The 16,711-nt window shown below is 43.3% G+C and overlaps 1 long non-coding RNA gene across 4 annotated transcripts in view; it reads right to left on the bottom strand.

Annotated features, from left to right (window-relative positions):
* The window catches only part of LOC101904332 (uncharacterized), a 34,225-nt gene extending 18,521 nt beyond the window's left edge, over positions 1–15,704 (bottom strand). Inside the window, exons 1-6 of one of the 4 annotated variants that reach the window (XR_001495272.3) lie at positions 14,278–15,704; positions 12,772–12,851; positions 11,963–12,141; positions 9,995–10,065; positions 8,675–8,838; positions 1,734–1,837 (exon numbers count right to left, since the gene is read on the bottom strand). This is a non-coding gene — a long non-coding RNA (uncharacterized lncRNA). Of the gene's footprint in view, positions 1–1,733; positions 1,838–8,674; positions 8,839–9,994; positions 10,066–11,962; positions 12,142–12,771 lie in introns of all 4 variants that reach the window. The other 3 variants (XR_009493124.1, XR_009493125.1, XR_009493126.1) reach the window with 3 other exon arrangements.
* Between the last annotated feature and the right edge of the window lie 1,007 nt (positions 15,705–16,711).

Here is a 16,711-nt window from a genome sequence, read left to right as displayed (position 1 = left end):
AGATCTGGATTTGAGCTTTCTACCTTTTTGGAAATTTCTTATTCAATCTTCAGATGAATAATAAAGGGACTAAGAATGAAAGCCAAGATTTTTATTTCTGGGGAAGTATGGGGCTTTCTGTATTTTCCAGTTTATCTAAAATGAAGGTATGTTACCTTTTGTACTAAGATTATAAAGTAAGGTTTTTAGTTTATAAAGAAGAAAAGAAAATTGTCCAATTAAAAGTAGATTTCCAGGGGACTTCCCTAGCAGCCCACTGGATAAGACTCTAGGCTTCTACTGCAGGTTGTGAAGGTTCAATCCCTGCTCGGGAACTAAGATCCCGTATGCCACACAGGGCAGCCATAAATAAATAGATAAACTGCAGCTGAGTGCAATTTTTTTTTTAAAGTAAATTCCCATTTCCATTAACTGTAAAAACTAATCATTCTTCCCTAAGAATCATTTGCATTTTAGTCCTGTGACCACCACCACCCCATCCTGACACACATTTCCTGAGAACCAAACATGCATAGGAACTGGCCGGGAAGGTTTTGTCTGGGTGAACATATCATAACACACACACACACAGCTCTATTATGGGCAACTCAGTGGTTCTCTCTTTCCCTCTTTATCAAATCATCCTCTAATCCATCAGTTGGTGAATTCAACTTCTTGTTTGGAGTAAAAATATCACCTTCACTGGATAGGAAGAGAAAATTCCCTCCTGGTCTTTCCATCCCCTCCCCTTAGGCCACCCACCTCCATTGTTTGTCTCAGGAAGTGCCTCTTTAAATGCCAAGTGTGGCAAAATGTGCGCTGTTGGGCACAAGATGAGTGAAACCCATCCAGAATATAGGTGAATAAGCAAAATTTCTCTACTATTGTTAAGGAAAAACAAAAAGCTCAACGTGCGTGCTGTATGGGCGGAGTTAAGAGCCTTATCTTCACATATGGAGGCTGAAAGTGAAAGTTGCTCAGTAGTGTCTGACTTTGGGACCGCATGGACTATACAGTCTGTGGAATTCTCCAGGCCAGAATACTGGAGTGGGTAGGCGATCCCTTCTCCAGGGGATCTTCCCAACCCAGGGATCAAACCCAGGTCTTCTGCATTACAGGTGGATTCTTTACCGTCTGAGCCACCAGGGAAGCCTATGATGAGAAAGTGAAGCCCAAAATTTCGGTGACAGGTTAGGGCTCAGCACAAGCAAAGCTGATGTCATAGGACTTTGATCTCCCGAAGCTCCTGACACTTTCTGGTAAATATGCTCTTTTATGAAGTGAGGAGTGAAAGCCACTCTGGTGACCTCAGCCTCAGACATCTGGGCTGGGCATGCACGGGAGCCCAGAGAAACCAGGGAACCTGCCCAGAACAGCCAGGCTCCATCCAGCCCTGGCAAAGAAACCAAAAAGCAGGCCAAGTTCTAGAGGCGCTGTCATCAGTCCCCTTGGTGGGATCTGCCTGTTGCTCCTCATACTATGGCTCCGTCATTCTGGGAACCCAGCCTTTCCGAGGCCATGGCTGAAGAGCCAGCTCTTCCTCCTGTCTCTGCTCATCCAAGGCTTCCACCATCTAAGACTTTGCTCACTGACTTTGTCTTTCCTCTAAACTCCCAGAAGGGCCTATAGGCATGGCAGGCACTAAAGGCATCATATATATAAATATATAATATATACATTACATATAATATATAAAATAGACAATAGATAATATAATATATAAAGCACTTTGGATAAATTAAAAATATACCTACCATATGATTCAGCAATTCCACTTCTAGGTATGTAGCCCAAGGAAAGGAAATCATTCTCTCAAAGAAGTATCTGTTCTTCTGTGTTCCTGGTGGCATTATTCAGCCTGGGCAAAACACAGAAACATCCTAAGTGTATGTCCATATGTGAATGGATAAAGAAAGTGTGACATACATGTATAATTTATATATATATACAGGAGACAGGGATCAAGACCATCCCCATGGAAAAGAAATGCAAAAAAGCAAAATGGCTGTCTGGGGAGGCCTTACAAATAGCTGTGAAAAGAAGAGAAGCGAAAAGCAAAGGAGAAAAGGAAAGATATAAACATCTGAATGTAGAGTTCCAAAGAATAGCAAGAAGAGATAAGAAAGCCTTCTTCAGTGATCAATGCAAAGAAATAGAGGAAAACAACAGAATGGGAAAGACTAGGGATCTCTTCAAGAAAATCAGAGATACCAAAGGAACATTTCATGCAAAGATGGGCTCGATAAAGGACAGAAATGGTATGGACCTAACAGAAGCAGAAGATATTAAGAAGAGATGGCAAGAATACACAGAAGAACTGTACAAAAAAGATCTTCACAACCCAGATAATCACGATGGTGTAATCACTGACCTACAGCCAGACATCCTGGAATGTGAAGCCAAGTGGGCCTTAGAAAGCATCACTACGAACAAAGCTAGTGGAGGTGATGGAATTCCAGTTGAGCTATTCCAAATCCTGAAAGATGATGCTGTGAAAGTGCTGCACTCAATATGCCAGCAAATTTGGAAAACTCAGCAGTGGCCACAGGACTGGAAAAGGTCAGTTTTCATTCCAATCCCAAAGAAAGGCAATGCCAAAGAATGCTCAAACTACCGCACAATTGCACTCATCTCACATGCTAGTAAAGTAATGCTCAAAATTCTCCAAGCCAGGCTTCTGCAATATGTGAACCGTGAACTTCCAGATGTTCAAGCTGGTTTTAGAAAAGGCAAAGGAACCAGAGATCAAATTGCCAACATCTGCTGGATCATGGAAAAAGCAAGAGAGTTCCAGAAAAGCATCTATTTCTGCTTTATTGACTATGCCAAAGCCTTTGACTGTGTGGATCACAATAAACTGTGGAAAATTCTGCAAGAGATGGGAATACCAGACCACCTGATCTGCCTCTTGAGAAATTTGTACGCAGGTCAGGAAGCAACAATTAGAACTGGACATGGAACAACAGACTGGTTCCAAATAGGAAAAGGAGTTCGTCAAGGCTGTATATTGTCACCCTGCTTATTTAACTTATATGCAGAGTACATCATGAGAAACACTGGACTGGAAGAAACACAAGCTGGAATCAAGATTGCAGGAGAAATATCAATAACCTCAGATACAGAGATGACACCACCCTTATGGCAGAAAGTGAAGAGGAACTCAAAAGCCTCTTGATGAAAGTGAAAGTAGAGACTGAAAAAGTTGGCTTAAAGCTCAACATTCAGAAAACGAAGATCATGGCATCTGGTCCCATCACTTCATGGGAAATAGATGGGGAAACAGTGGAAACAGTGTCAGACTTTATTTTTCTGGACTCCAAAATCACTACAGATGGTGACTGCAGCCATGAAATTAAAAGACGCTTACTCCTTGGAAGGAAAGTTATGACCAACCTAGATAGCATATTCAAAAGCAGAGGCATTACTTTGCCAACAAAGGTTTGTCTAGTCAAGGCTATGGTTTTTCCAGTGGTCATGTATGGATGTGAGAGTTGGACTGTGAAGAAAGCTGAGTGCCGAAGAATTGATGCTTTTGAACTGTGGTGTTGGAGAAGACTCTTGAGAGTCCCTTGCACTGCAAGGGGATCCAACCAGTCCATTCTGAAGGAGATCAGCCCTGGGATTTCTTTGGAAGGAATGATGCTAAAGCTGAAACTCCAGTACTTTGGCCACCTCACGCGAAGAGTCACCATTGGAAAAGACTCTGATGCTGGGAGGGATTGGGGGCAGGAGGAGAAGGGCATGACAGAGGATGAGATGGCTGGATGGCATCACTGACTCGATGGACGTGAGTCTGAATGAACTCCGGGAGTTGGTGATGGACAGGGAGGCCTGACATGCTGCGATTCATGGGGTCGCAAAGAGTCAGACATGACTGAGCAACTGATCTGATCTGATCTGATATATATATGCTGCTGCTGCTGCTAAGTCACTTCAGTCGTGTCCGACTCTGTGTGACCCCATGGACTGCAGCCTACCAGGCTATATATATAATTGAATATTCAGTTCAGTTCAGTTGCTCAGTCGTGTCCGACTCTTTGCGACTCCATGAATCGCAGCATACCAAGCCTCCCTGTTCATCACCAACTCCCGGAGTTCACCCAAACTCATGTCCATCGAGTCGGTGATGCCATCCAGGCATCTCATCCTCTGTCATCCCCTTCTCCTCCTGCCCCCAATCCCTCCCAGCATCAGAGTCTTTTCAGATGAGTCAGCTCTTCGCATGAGGCGGCCAAAGTATTGGAGTTGTAGCTTCAACATCAGTCCTTTCTTGAACACCCAGGACTGATCTCCTCTAGGATGGACTGGTTGGATCTCCTTGCAGTCCAAGGGACTCTCAAGAGTCTTCTCCAACACCACAGTTCAAAAGCGTCAATTCTTCAGCACTCCACTTTTTTCACAGTCCAACTCTCACATCCATACATGACCACTGGAAAAACCACAGCCTCGACTAGACGGACCTTTGTTGGCAAAGTAAAGCCTCTGCTTTAATATGCTATCTAGGTTGGTCATAACTTTCCTTCCAAGGAGTAAGCGTCTCTTAATTTCATGGCTAATTGAATATTATTCTGCCTTAAAAAATGAAGGAAATCCTATCATTTGCAATCATATGAATGAACCTCGAGGGTATTATGCTAAGTGAAATAAGTCAGACAGAGAAAGACAAATTCCACATGGTATCACTTAAATGTGGAATCTTAAAAAAAAAAAAAAAACCTCATAGAAACAGAAAATAGAAAAGTGGTTTCCAGGGGCTGGTGGGGTGGGGGAAATAGGGAACAGACTTTCAGCCATAAGATGAATAAGTTCTGTGAGCATAATATATTGGAGAAGGCGATGGCACCCCACTCCAGTGCTCTTACTTGGTAAATCCCATGGACGGAGGAGCCTGGTAGGCTGCAGTCCATGGGTTCGCGAAGAGTCGAACACAACTGAAGCGACTTAGCAGCAGCAGCAGCATAATGTATAATACAGTGACTCTAGTGGGTAATACTGTGTTTTATAATTGAAATTTGCTATGAGAATAGAACTTAAACACACAAATTTAAATATGGGGGTGATGGGCGCATTAACTGACTCATTGGAGAGAATCTTTTCACAATTGTATAAACATGACAAATCATGTTGTCCATCTTATCTTATAATTTTATTTGCCAGTTATACCTCAAAAAAGCTAAAAAAAAATTCAGATTCTTATGTATCCCTCTATTTGAGGACATTATTTGGGATCTTTGGAAGTTGGCCACTGATTTCTCTTATCCCACAGTCCCATCAATTTTGTATGCAGGTGATCAGAAGAGGAACAACTCATCTGTTTCAAATTCTGTTCAAGATGCACCATTCACTGATTTCCCTCCCCCAACCACAGGGGGAAATGTGACAGACTGGAAATGTTACTGTAATATAAAATAACAGTAATGACACGAATCCATGAAGTAAGCAATGCCACTGAGGAATTTAGAAATGGTTTTCTGTTCTACTCATCTTTACCAGGCTCAGGTTTCCTTTGAATTCCTCCAAAAGAGACACTGGATGTTTTCAGTTTCAGTGGTATATACCCAGTAAACTTTCATTCACTAAACTAAACTGAGCTTGAAACCATCTCTAATCCTATTAAAATCAACATGGGGCAATCTCAGAAGGCAGGGACTAGGGTGTGATCTAGTGAGGGGCTGCTGCTGCTGCTAAGTCACGTCAGTCGTGTCCGACTCTGTGCAGCCCCATAGATGGCAGCCCACCAGGCTCTGCCGTCTCTGGGATTCTCCAGGCAAGAACCCTGGAGCGGGTTGCCATTTCCTTCTCCAATGCATGAAAGTGAAAAGTGAAAGGGAAGTCGCTCAGTCGTGTCCGACTCTAGTGACCTCATGGACTGCAGCCCACCAGGCTCCTCCGTCCATGGGATTTTCCAGGCAAGAGTACTGGAGTGGGGTGCCATCGCCTTCTCTGCTAGTGAGGGGACACAAAATCAATTGTATGATGCCTTGATTGGAGAAAAATTGGGAACCAAAGCCTGGTAGGCAGGTACTCTCTAAGTATATTCATGTGCATGACTTGGGCAATGGGTGGATACATATCCAGAACTTGAAAAAAAAGGTAAAGCCCAAACCAGAGATTGACACGATTCCTGGGGTACAACCCATGCAGAGAAGCAGGGAACGGATGGACACAAATGGAGTCAGAAGAGGTGGCCAGGCTGCTGTCTGCAGGCACTAGTAATGGGTCCCTCCCTCACCCAGAGGTATCATCCCCTGAAACAATTCACTCCCCTTGTCTCTGAATCCCTTGCTCACTAAGCAACCTACTGATTACTTATTTAAATTCTCCAGTGAAATTCCAGCTAAAAAGGAGGTAAGGTCTTGAACACTCTGATGCCTGAAAAGGGATAAATATTTGGGAAGAACTGAAAAAACATTGACTGTGAAGCAACATCAAAATTGGTACCAGAAATTGCCATTTCCCCACGGTTGATTCTTTTCCTACTTTGTCCAGAAGCCTGACTGATTTCAAAACCAGCAGTGAGCTCTGCGCAGCAACTGGTGAGAAGCTGAAGAACAACAAATCTGACTCTAAGCTCCAAAGTGTCCTCCTTTGAACACTTTGCGCATCTGACTTCCTCCATAACACAATCTCTCTTAAGCCAACTTAAAAGCATGGTTTCCGCTCACTTTTCAAGAATTATGTAAAATAAACATTTCAGCAGACAGGACCATGCATTAGCTCTGGCTACTCCGCTTCTTGATAGAATTACCTCGTTACTTTTCACGGTCTGGCTTTCTGACCCTGGTATTCTCTGTAGTGCCTCATAAGAAAAACCGCTGGTACGATGTGTATCACAGTCCATACCTGGAAGTGCCACATGTACTGCAGCCCTGCAGTGAGGGGACAATATTAATTACCTCGCTCTTGGTGTGCAAGATGACTAAAATGACCCATGCAATGAGGACGTCAAACTGTCTTTTTTAATCTGACACCTGCGTTGGAAATGCTAGGAATCTATGACACTTACAATTAAATACCTGAGATTACCAAGCACAAGTTCAGACAAGGCTAATTTAGAAATGATTGTCAAGATTCACCGAGGAGCCATCATCATTTGGGAGAGAACTAAAGTTTCAAACACCAAAAGAGCCCTGCAGAGGGACTTTGCACATGGCTTCCTCATTTAGAAACCCAGCGGAAAGTCAAGAACATTTACTTTATTTAGACTGAAAATCACAAAGATTCAAAGACAGGTGGGATTAGGAAGAATCTGTGGTCTTGAGTTATTTCCAAAGAAGAGCTCTTTCTAGGAAAGACAAGGGTGGGGGGTGGAATCTAAATTCTGAACCTCCTTTTTCTCCAAGCTTTTGGCAAAGAACAAAGGGTTCACCTCTTGACTAATGTTTTTGTGGTGAAGTTTTGTGACTGTTTTTGCCCCACGCTGAATAAAACTGAGACGGGAAGTAGTAAAAGATAAAAGTGCCAGACGGACTCAAACGCTCAAGAAGTCTCAAGTGTAGCCCAGGTCATCCTTTAAAAAAACCTAAACAACAGAAAAACACAGAGAAGCCCTTCTTATATCTTACAAACGATACAAGATATCTCTCCTCAACCCCTTTCTCAGCCAAATGAAGCCTCTCTGAGGCTTCCAAAGAGATTTTCCATATCTATCTGAAATATCAGTATTCAGAATATGAAGAAACAAAGCATTTCTGATCCCAGGTATGACTAATATAAAGCCAAGCTGAGGGAGTGAGAAGGAAGATTAATCTAAGAACATTACATATGGCATAATGACATACTAAAACCTGGCCAAGATCAGATAAATTTCCTAGGGGGAAAAAAAAACCTGTGCATTAAATCATAAAGTTGAGTTTGCAGTTCAGGAGCTCATGTTTGAACAACAGCAAGTTCAGGACCATTACAAGGGTGGGTGTGGTGCTGATGGAAAAGTTAGCGGAGTGGGGATTAAAACGTGAAACCATTAGGCATCTGTTAGTCAATGGTGGCACCAGTGGTAAAGAACCCGCCTGCCAATGCAGAAGACTAAGAGATGTAGGTTTGATCCCTAAGTCAGGAAGATCCCCTGGAGGATGGCATGGCTACCCACTCCAGTATTCTTGCCTGGAGAATCCCATGGACAGAGGAGCCTGGCGGGCGATAGCCCATGCGGTCGCAAAGAGTCAGACACGACTGAAGCGACTAACCATGCATGTACGCAGCCAATGACAGAGAAAGGCCCAGAAAAACCCCAAATAGGCTGAGGGAGTGACAGGTGTGAGAGACCAGCCTTGTTCTGAGAGTTTTACACCCCAAATCCCAGCCAAGGAGAAAGGAAGTGGCCCCACGTGCTCTCTGGAGCATCCTTCTTTCCAGGAGCCCCTGACTCAGGACACAAGGAGGCATGGATGAGGCAGTGCTGGCGGCCAGGCTGCCTACTCCCCAAGAAAAACCATTAAAATGGAGCTGCTGCATGTTTTTGACATTCCTGTGACCACTTTAAAGACACAGTCGCTCTACTTCAATCTTCCGATCCCCCAGCTCAAATATCATAAATGCAGAGCAGGTCGTGGGTGGAACTGGAAAGCAGGCAGAGCTGGTTCCCAGGGGGGCAGGGCCACCTGTCACTGAGCTGCTCTCACGATGTGTCTTTCCTCTCTCCCTCCAAATGTGCTGGTGTCAGTGTGTGACGGGGAACGGTGGCAGCTGGTCCTACCGTGGCTACCTGTGACAGACGCTCCCTGGGGCGACTCTGGCTTGCGGTGCTCAGGTGGCTCTTGGGCAGCACACGGTCCTTCTCTGCTTGTAAGGATGGAGGGCTCACTGGAGGAAGAGTAATGTTGGTGGGGAGGGAAGGGAGCCCATTTTTCCAACTTCAACCTGGAATTTGGAGGGAGAGCCTCAGACAGGACAGAGAAAGGGACCCTGGCTTTCGGGGTCACAATCTTGATGGGCAGGTATGTTTTCTGAAGCAAAACCAAGAGCTGGGACTCAAGAACCCAGAAGGAGTGACCTGGTTTTGTACCAGGTCTTTGGAGGTGAAAAGGAATTAGCTCAGTCTTTCAAAGTGGGGCTGTTCCAATGCTCACGTGTACTGTGTCTTCTTTTCCATCTGCTCCACCTTCTGGAACCCTATCTGCAGGGCCCCACCTCCTGTAGCTATACTGAAGGGAACACAAAGAAGGTGATGGCATCCAGGCTCAGGCAAGCATTTTTCAAGTAGGGACACCCCTGAGGTCAGCAGAGTCCAGCGAACCCCAGCAGAAGTAAAACCTTAGCAAAGAAGGGAGCCCGGGAATCCGTCTCCAGCTAGAGTCTCCTTCTGGGTCCAAGCCTTGATTCTGGATTTTTGATTGAGTTCTGGATTTACTGAATTTTCATTAAAAAGTTAGTTTCGCTTGTTGTATTTTAAAAGTGCCAATCTTGCATTCCAGGCTCATCCCCCACCCCCCACCCCCACCACACCTTCTAGCAAAACTCACTCCTAAGGGGGAAAAAAAATCATATCTATTTGTTTAGCCGACATACCCAAAGCTTTCTGTGTGCTGGGCCCCAGGGAATGTTCCGGAAGCTACTACAGGGTGCTTCACACCTGGCTCTCAGGGAGCCGAGAGAAGGCTACCTCAGCCAGCCGGCTCCCTTCAAAGCCTTATCTCTGAGTAAGTGGGAATGTTTCATTTTCTCCTCCCTTCCAGGAATATCTGGTGTTGCCAGCAATTCAGAGATGGGTTTCTGGATCTTTGCAAGGTCAGTTTCAGGTACGGATCCCAGCTGACCACACTGTCTTTCGAGACTCTACACCACTGAGCAAATGATGATATTCAGCACATGACCAAGTGACTCGATCTGTTCAGCTGTGAGTAATGAACAGGCAGAGACTTGCTGCACCCAACTGCTGACTATTAATTGCACTAAGTTAAATCTCCTAACAACTGTTTTCACAGTATCTTATTCATGAACACATTTAAACTGACACATACACATGGCGCACACTAGATTCTGGATAATAATATTAAATTTCAATGACTCGCCTCACCTTCGGTAAGATAAAGATGCTAATAAAGCCTTCTTCTGAAAGGAGCGGAGTTAAAAAGTCATTGTTTCTCCCTGTGAAAAGCAACACCCAGGCAGGAAAAAATAAGTGAAAAGGCAGAACGAGAAAACACAAAGTTATCATCCCTCTAGATACACATTGAATAAAACAGGCGAGCTCATCCTCTCGGGAGGAAATTCTGCACTTCCAAGCCTTCAATTAAAGCCTTCTCTCTCTTGACCACAGTGCCTCCCCCGCCGCCCCCCACACCCCTCCCCAGCAGCATTTCAGCCTCAAATGCCCAGACTGCACATACTTCAGTGCTTACAAAACTCTGCAAAATTAAAAAAAAAAAAAATATATATATATATATATATAACTGCTGTAAAAATACAAAACCTACATAATTAATTCAAGTTCAACTTGCTATCTGTTGTGTCCTTGTACTAATAAACAACAAAGTACTACAGATTGGGCATTTATGACGGAAATTTATTTTCTCATATTTCTGGAAGCTAGAAATCCCAGGTCGGGGCCTCCACAGGGCTGGTTTCTTCTGAGGCCTCTCTCCTGGGCTTGCAGTTGGCTGCCTTCTCCTTATGTTTTCACGCGTGCGTCCCTGCCCGTGTGTCTGTGTTGTAACCTCCTCTTACAGGGACGCCAGTCATACTGGATTAAGGCCCACCGCATGCCCTCATGTTATTTTAATTACCTCTTTAAAGGCCCCATCTTCAAACACAGTCACAGGCTAGGATACTGGGGGTTAGAACTTCAGTGGAGGAATTTTGGGGAGACACGGTTCAGCCCATAATATTTATAAAACATATTATGTCCATCTGATTATTAGACTCAGAATTCACAAATATTTTCTTTACTTGAGACAGTTTGTAGATTTTAAAGGTTCTCACTTTATACAAATTCCTAAGTGCTCTCCCGATGATTGCTTTTAAAAGTATACCCCATTGTAAACGAGATGAATCGTTTGTAGTCAAGTATTCATGGGAGTGATTTATATTTCTGGCTCACACTTCCCTTTTAAACGCCTCACTTGTATAACTGCCTGCTTGACACTCAGATGTCTGACATGTCAACCTCAATAGGTACAGATCCCCAAAACTGTTCCACTCACAACTTTCCCCATCGTCCTCATGGAGGAGACATCAGATGCTCAAGTTAAAAACCAGAGTTCAATCCTGCATGCTGAGTTTTCTCTCAACCCAAGTCCAATATAAGAAAATTCTACTGGCTCCATCTTCAAAATACATTCGTATCTGAACACTCCTCACCTCCTCCCCTGCAATGGTTCAAGTCCCCATCACCTCCCACCTGGTTACTGTGCTGGTCTCCTAGCAATCTTTTTGATCCATTTCCTGTTCCTCTGTAATCTCTTCTCAACACAGCGGCCAGAGCAGTCTTTGTAAACCTAAGCTGGACTGTGTCAAACCTTGTCTTGCTTTTCCATTTCACTCAGAGTAAAAGTCATGGCCCCCCAAACAACCTACGAAGCCCATAACTTCTGGATCCCCAATCCCTCTCGGAGTTCATCTCTTCTCTTTGCTGGGGGGCCTCCTTGCTGTTTTTCCAACATGCTGGGGTGCTCCTCTTTAGCGATTCCCTCTGCTGGGAACAGCCTTCCCCTAGATAGAACAAGGCTAACGCGTTGACTTCTTTCAAGCCTTAGCTCAGTTCTAACCTTCTCTAAAGGCTTATCCCAGCCACCACGTTGGAAACTGTAACCTGTGCCCATCTCCTTAGGGATTCCAAATCTCCCTCACCCCGGGCTGTTCTTCCTTCCTTCCATGGCATCCTCTACCACATCATCCGTTTCTGATGTTTCTTGCTGGTGGTGCCCCCACCTGCCAACAACCCGCTTGAAAATAGCTCAGTTTTGGTTCACAAACACATCCTCTACACCTAGACTGACGTCAGCTTCTCAGCTGGTGCTCAAAAAATATTCTTTGAATGACTTACTTCACTTATAATCTCTAGTTGCATCCGTGTTGCTGCAAATGGCAGTATTTTGTCCTTTTTTTTTTTTTTTTTATAGCTGATTAGTAATCCACAGTACATAAGTGCCACCTTTTCTGTATCCATTCCTCTGTCAATGGCCATTTAGGGTGTTTCCGTATCTTAACTATTGAAGAGTGCACCTATGATAAGCCATGATGGAAATGAACATTAAAAAAAGAATGTATATATGTATGTATACAGATGTATCAGTGAATTAAAAAACTTGTTGAATGAGTGAGTAGATAAGTCAATTTGGGTACAAAATTTTCAATATTTTTCCATAATATATCAAAAAGTGATATTGAATGTAGGATATGGAAGAATTTTAAAACATTTGTATGAGAGTGTTGCCTCTAAAGGAGAAGGCAATGGCAACCCACTCCAGTACTCTTGCCTGGAAAATCCCATGGATGGAGGAGCCTGGGAGGCTGCAGTCCATGGGGTCACTAGGAGTTGGACACGACTGAGCGACTTCACTTTCACTTTTCACTCTCATGCATTGGAGAAGGAAATGGCAACCCACTCCAGTGTTCTTGCCTGGAGAATCCCAGGGACGGGGAGCCTAGTGGGCTGCCGTCTATGGGGTCGCACAGAGTCGGATACGACTGAAGTGACTTAGCAGCAGCAGCAGCAGTTGCCTCTAAAACCAAGGCTTATTAGTCTCTGGATATTCTGCTCTGTGGTTCCTGTTTTTTGTTTTTTTTTTTTAACGAAACTTTTATAATTCCTAACAAACAAGGGTATCATCTTCTGATTTCTGAGATATTTACCTTCTTCCTTGTATTTCTCCACCAAAATAACTCCAGGGTTCATGTCTCTTCCTTAGGATGAGGTATTATCTGGACAATTTCTAAAAGAAAAGAAACAACTTTCCACAAAAATGTCCTTCTGGAGCCCAACCGCCTGAATTTATACCCTGGCTTCCCTTTTTCTCGTCTGTACAATGTAAAAATACATGATCATTTGAGGATTAAAGGCATTAATGAATACAAATTTTCCAAAACAGTGCCTGGCATATAAGAAGAACTAAGTGTAATATTGAGTTCCCTCTCAACAGTATTGTATGATGAAGAAATTTGTCTGATACACACTTTATTAGGTTTTAAATTGAATCAATCAACAGAACCAAAAATAGAGCAAAACAAAAATTAAGCTTCTATCTGCATCATACAACATATCCAGACAGGTTTTCACCAAATGTAGAGTCATCTGACTTCAAAAAGAGAATGAGTGGTATGGTCGAAATTCACTTTGGGAAAGTGCCAAAGGAAACTTCAAAATGATAGTCTTTGTCCAGAACAGCAGAAACTAGAGTATAACAAAAGTCTCATAGGACTGAAAATTAGAAGAGACATCTACGAATATTAAGATGCCATTAACAAAAATCGGAGACATTTTGAACATAAGCCCTAACCTGAAAATCACAAGGGCGAACACTTGCCTTCAAGATACTTTTCATGTGAGTCATTCTGCAGGCTGACCCAGGTGAGAGAGAGGAGTTGTTAACTACATGTAATGGTTAATGCTTCTCCAGAGAACTCTAGGAGATCATCCTGCTGAGTCACTTCAGTCGTGTCCGACTCTGTGCGACCCCATAGACGGCAGCCCACCAGGCTCCCCCGTCCCTGGGATTCTCTAGGCAAGAACACTGGAGTGGGTTGCCATTTCCTACCAATGCATGAAAGTGAAAAGTGAAAGTGAAGTCGCTCAGTCATGTCTGACTCTTCTCGACCCCATGGACTGCAGCCCACCAGGCTCCTCCGTCCATGGGATTTTCCAGGCAAGAGTACTGGAGTGGGGTGCCATTGCCTTCTCCGAGGGACATCATGGAGCAGGTCAAAATAAATCAGTCCCTTTAGGAAAAAAAGTTAAATTATTCACTCAGTCAACATTAAGTCTGAGGAAGACTTGAAGCAACTTGGTGAAGCAGAGGCTTTGGGGATATAAGGTCAACTCACAAGTAGGGAAGAGATTTATAACAGAATTTTAAAATTATAAGTAACTTTAGAAAAGATCATTTTGCAGTTGGGCGAAATTAATAAATTGAGAGGTTAAGTCCATAGCAAAAAGAGGAAAAAAAAGTTCTTCTCCCTGGAGACACCCTATAATGTAAGGATAGTAAAAGATTAAAAACATATTAACCTGCAGTGTCAGAGAGATTGGAGAGGGCCCATCCGCAGATGAGGGATTTCCACAAAACTCTGAAGGGAAGAAGGCCTGGGGAGCATGATGGATGAACTACGCAAAGGAGGAGGAAGAAAGCATCGAGTACTCACCCGGGGGAATCTGGATCAAAGGGAGGGGGAGATGGTGCGCCCTGTGGGATTCCTCCAGGGCTTAGGAATTGGAGACTTCAGAATGGCAAGAGGGAGGTGAAACTTGAGGCTGCAAACATGTGGCTTCTTTAAAAGTCGGTAAATTAAGCAATCAACGTCCCAGCCTATTCCACAGAATGCTATGACCTAAGCATTCCAAAGCTGAAGAATCAGAGTTTCGTTTTTGGAAAATGAAATAACTACCTTCCCCTTGAAAGACCTCCACATTCTGGCTTTTGATGGACTCCTAATGGTAATAGCTGCCTTCCTGCCTGATAGACCTAACAAAACAAAACAAGAACCTTATTCCAGTACACAATGTTCTCAACCTTCTTTTTGACTCTTACTCTTAAATATGAATGGATAACTTGAGATCAATATAAAGTGAGACTTCATGATAAACAGATTGAAAATGTGATCCCAGAAGGAAGGAATGATGTGGAAAATAGGGAAATAACTAAATGAACACACAACTTTGGCATTCCCCGAAGATTGAAGAATGATATTTTATCTATAAAATTAAAGCAGGATGTTTTGATAAAGGAATGGATATGAAACAAGTTGAAAATTCTTACAAATTAAAAATATGAGAAGTACTTCCTTGGTGGTCAAGCGGTTAAGACTTTGCTTTCCAATGCAGGGGTGCAGGTTTCATTCCTGGCCAGGGAGCAAAGAGACCACATGCCTCATGGCCAAAACCCCAAAACATAACAGAAGCAATATTGTAACAAATTCAAGAAAGACTTTAAAAATGGCCCATATAAAAATATTTTTTTAAAAAATGAGAGGCAAGATGAAATAAATCAATAGGGTAATTGGAGGAAGGAGTCAAGGAAATCTCTTTTTAAAAAAAAAAAAAACAACTGGGAGAGACATGCCTAAAAGAAACTATAAAAAAACTAAGAGAACTATATATGACGTCTTGCATCTTTTAGAAATATATATGCTGCTGCTGCTGCTAAGTCACTTCAGTCGTGTCCGACTCTGTGTGACCCCATAGACGGCAGCCCACCAGGCTCCCCCGTCCCTGGGATTCTCCAGGCAAGAACACTGGAGTGGGTTGCCATTTCCTTCTCCAATGCATGAGAGTGAAAAGTGAAAGTGAAGTCGCTCAGTCGTGTCCGACTCCCAGCGACCCCATGGACTGCAGCCTACCAGGCTCCTCCGTCCATGGGATTTTCCAGGCAAGAGTACTGGAGTGGGGTGCCATTGCCTTCTCCGGAAATATATATGATGTCCTTCCAAATAAGGGTTTGGGGAAGAGAGACTAGAGAAAATAGAGGAGTGAAAATTAGTGAAGATATAACACAGAAAAATTTCTGAGTTGAAAAATAAAAGTCTTTACATTTTCAGAGACCACTTGAATACACAAGCAAATGAATGCATGAAAAAAGGCTTCTATCCAAGCATATCTTAATGAAATTTCAGAATACTATAGATAATAAGAAGAATCTCATAACGTCTTAGAAAAAAACAAGTAACATACAAAATGTGAGAAAACAGAAGCAACACTGAAGCCTAGAAAAAAGCAGAGGGCAAAGTATATTTAACTACGGCAATTAATTGATCAGTTTTAAGGGTGGATTATAGACATTTCCAGATGGGACAATCTGCAATTACTTGAAGATATGCTTCAATTAAGCAAAGAACAGAAACATAAAAGGTGAGGGGGAACAGAGGTGCAGGCAAAGTACAGGTGAAGGTAAGTCAAGGGAATTTCCATGGAGCAAGCCTGCAGAGAAATTAACCAAGCTGTTAAAGGATCCGCCTGCAATGCAGGAGACCTGGGTTCAATCCCTGGGTTGGGAAGATCCCCTGGAGAAGAGAAGGGCTCCCCACTCCAGTATTCTGGCCTGGAGAGTTCCATAGACTGTATAGTCCATGGGGTCGCAAAGAGTTGGTCACGACTGGGCGACTTTCACTTTCAGATCAGGAGAATCAGGGCTGTGAATGGCGGATTTCCTGGAAAACACTGGGCACAAGAGAAATACCTACTGTTACAGACCATTTGAAAAGTCTGAGGACATAATAAAGAAAAGCAATGAGAAAAAAGTAATAACAACTTAAAACTCCCAGATAGACAAAAGGGTGTTTACAAAAAGAAATCTCATGTAATTCTGTGACTTTTTAAAAATTGTGGTATTCAGCTTTTTAACCATTACACAGTGGTGTTTGGTATGTTGACAGTGTTTCGCAACCATCACATCTGTCTAGTTCTAGGACTTTTATATCACTCCAGAAGAAAACTCCATGCCCACCAAGCAGTCATGCACCCAACACCACCTCATTCCCACCTTCGCCCAGCTGCAGTCATTGCTTTTCTGCTTTCTGTCTCTACAGCCTTGCCTATTCTGGATACTTCATATAAACGGAATCATACACGTGGGTTTTTGCA

The sequence above is a fragment of the Bos taurus genome, chromosome 27, assembly GCF_002263795.3.
Source record: "Bos taurus isolate L1 Dominette 01449 registration number 42190680 breed Hereford chromosome 27, ARS-UCD2.0, whole genome shotgun sequence".
In the NCBI taxonomy this organism is placed as follows: domain Eukaryota; kingdom Metazoa; phylum Chordata; class Mammalia; order Artiodactyla; family Bovidae; genus Bos; species Bos taurus.
The sequence above is the reverse complement of the archived record's forward strand: the minus strand, read 5'-3'. Positions and strand labels throughout refer to the sequence as shown.